Here is a 3549-nt window from a genome sequence, read left to right on the forward strand (position 1 = left end):
TATGTGCACTTGCTGCAATCATTTGGTTATAGTGTACTTTCCTTTGCTCAACTTCTCATATACACTCATACTCTTCTATGTTGTAATTGTAGGATGGATATCGGGAAGGTATAATTGAGGGGCAAAAGGATTCTGCACAAGAGGGCTTTAATCTAGGATTCAAGGATTCCGTGATGGTTGGCTACAAGTGGGGCATTGTTAGGGGGGTCACCAGGTAATGGAGGTCTGGTCTGATGCCAATATCAATTTTGTTGTGCTTGCCTTCAAAATTTTAATTTAGTTACCTAATCTATCTATTCATGAGTCTTGTATGAGACAGTCTCTCCATGTGAGACATACCAATCCCCTATGGGTTCCTCATTTAATTATCTGTGCGTGTCTTGTACAAACAATTTAATATGGGAGACTTAATAGACCAGTTTAGTCCAATTTAGTCTGTTTAGTCCACTTATGTGTATTGGGCCGAGTGCCACCTAAAAACCCTAAGTCTAAATGTAATATAAATATATGAGAAATGAGAAGGAAAGGCAGATTTGATGCCTATTGTGTTTGTCATGGTATCAGTTAAACTCAAACACAATTAAAATCATTAATACTCAAAACCTAGCCGTCGCTATGACGAACGGCGATAGCTCCGGTTCCAAAATTGAACCGTCTTCCCCTTATTATTTAGGTCCTCAGGACAAGCCCGGTGATTCCATCACTCCCATTCGACTCACTACTGATGACTATAATGAATGGTCACATGAAATACGCATCGCGCTAAGATCGCGACGGAAATTTGCCTTTGTCAACGACACCATCAATGAACCGGCATCTCCTTGCACGGATGAAGATTGGGAGACCATACAGTCGATGCTCGTGTCGTGGTTGTCCAACACGATCACTCCGGAGGTCAAGTCTCTCTTACCGAAATTTGAAAATGCTAAGCAATTGTGGGATGCTCTTAAGGAGAGGTTTGGCGTCGTTGATGGGTCCAGAATTCAGCAAATCATTGCTGCCCTTCGTGATTGCACTTAGACGGAAGGTATGTCTCTATCGATTTATTACGGCAAGTTGTGTCAATTATGGGGTGATCTTGATAAACATCAACCCATAATTGAGTGTAAATGATGTGCGTCCTGTACGAGCGCTAAGCAACATCTCGACCGTCGCGAGTCTGAGCGCTTACATGCCTTCTTGTCGGGTTTGTTGCCTGGTCCGTATGCTTCCCTACGGACTGTTATCCTTGCGCAATCGCCTCTGCCTACTGTGGCACGGGCGTATAACATGTGTTGCCAAGAAGAACGGGTTCGTGGTCTTGGTAAAGTACCTGCTACTTCCTCTGAACTTGCTAGTTTTTCTGTTAATACCCCTGGTCGTCCCATGCCAAAAACCACCATCCCAAATGTCTCGCACCGAGCGTCAACAATTGCATTGTAACAATTGTAACCGTGACGGACATGACCGTAGTATGTGCTTTGATTTGCTTGGTTACATACCGGACTGGTATCATGAACTCAAGAGCAATCGGGGTTCTGTCCGTGGGAATTCTGCTCGTGGTCGCGGGGGTGGGCGCGGCAGTGGGGGGGGGGGAGGGGAGGGGGTCGTCCTCGGGAATCAACAGGTTCTAGTCGCGGTGATGGCAGTCAGCCCGACTCTAGTAACACGGTCTCTTCCAAAGCAGCAGCAGCGAGTACCTCGGCTGACACTACGGCTTTCGCGTCTCTGGTAAACGTTTATGGCACTCCTAGCCATGATCACTATGGTAAGTGGTTAATTGATACGGGTTGCTCCCATCATGTGACCGGTACTTATGAGCTACTTTCTGATGTTAAATCTATTTCAAGTCGTCTTGTGGGTCTACCCGATGGTTCGAAAATTTCCGCTTCTTTTGTTGGTTCAGTCACTTTCACTCCAACCATTGAATTAAATCCGGTTTTGTTTGTACCGCAATTGACTTGTAATTTGATTTCGGCGTCCCAATTGAGCCATTCCTTAAATTGTGAACTCATAACAAATGCTTCTTCATGTGTTATACAGGACCGGGTTACGAGGGAGGAGATTGGTAAAGGTGACCGGCTTGATGGACTCTACTATCTGAAGACAAGTGCTGCTCGTGTTCATGCGTTGGATAATAGGACATCCTTATGTACTTTATGGCACCATCGATTGGGCCATCCTTCTGAGCAAGTTACAAAAATGCTTCCATTTTTACGTAATAAAGAACATTCTTTGTCAAAACCGTGTAAGGTTTGTCATCGGGCTAAACACATTCGTAGCAATTTTCCTTTAAGTACGAATAATTGTATGCGTGCTTTTGAATTAATTCACTGTGATTTGTAGGGTCCCTATGATGTTCCGTCGTCATCCGGGGCTCGCTATTTTTTATCCTTAGTGGATGATTTCTCACGTGGGGTTTGGGTGTATTTGCTCAATAATAAAACTGAGATCCCATCTAAATTCAAGTTATTTATTGCTATGGTTAAACGTCAGTTTTCAGCCGAGTTAAAAATTGTCCGTAGTGATAATGGGACAGAATTCCATACATTAAAACCATATTTTTCAGAGCACGGTATTGTTTTTCAATCCTCTTGTGTGGGTACCCCTCAACAAAATGGGCGGGTTGAAAGAAAACACCAACACATATTAAATGTTGCACAGGCTCTCCGATTTCAGAGTGGGTTACCCATTACGTTTTGGGGTGAATGTGTGCTAGCCGCTGCATTTGTTATTAATCGGACACCATCACGGGTTTTAAAGGGAGTTACGCCATATGAGAAAATCTATCAACAAAGTCCAAATTTTGAAATGTTGTGTGTCTTTGGTTCTTTGTGCTTTGCTCACAATCAAAAATCTAAAGGTGGCAAATTTGCTAGCAGAAGTCGGAAATGTGTTTTTATGGGTTACCCCTCGGGTCAAAAAGGATGGTATTTATACGATCTTTAGCGTCGTGAATTCTTTGTGTCTCGTGATGTTACGTTCTATGAGACTCATTTTCCTTTCCTCCAAGATGATGTTAATGAAGATACGGTTTCTCCGTCGGGTGACGTCATTATTGATTGGGACTTAGACCCCACGGAAAATGTGGCCTTGAATGCTCCTGGTAATGGTAATGGGTCTGACACTTCTGCAGTTGGGCCTAATACTACTCCAGCCGGCCCTTCATCCCCGGCCCAATCCCCACCTTTGACCCCAACTGGGTTACACACGGATCAGCCCAATACTCACCCCACGGTTCAGCCCATTGTTCCGCCTGCTTTGGGTCGTGGCCAGCGTACTCCAATACCGAATTCGAATTTTCGGGATTACATTCTTGATTTTGACAGTGATGATAGTAACGATAGTAGTCCATCGCATGCCTCTCGCCTTCTCGTCTCCTCTTCCTCATCAGGTACCCCGTATCCTCTTGCTAATTATTTAACATGTAATAAATTTTCTACTCCACATCGGTCTTACCTCGCAGCTTTAATAACTTATACGGAGCCCCGTCACTTCAAAGCTGCTGTCCAAATTGCCGAATGGAGACAGGCCATGACGGATGAAATGAAAGCTCTTATTGCCAATGAA

Source organism: Silene latifolia, unplaced genomic scaffold (genome assembly GCF_048544455.1).
Source record: "Silene latifolia isolate original U9 population unplaced genomic scaffold, ASM4854445v1 scaffold_57, whole genome shotgun sequence".
Classification (NCBI taxonomy): Eukaryota; Viridiplantae; Streptophyta; class Magnoliopsida; order Caryophyllales; family Caryophyllaceae; genus Silene; species Silene latifolia.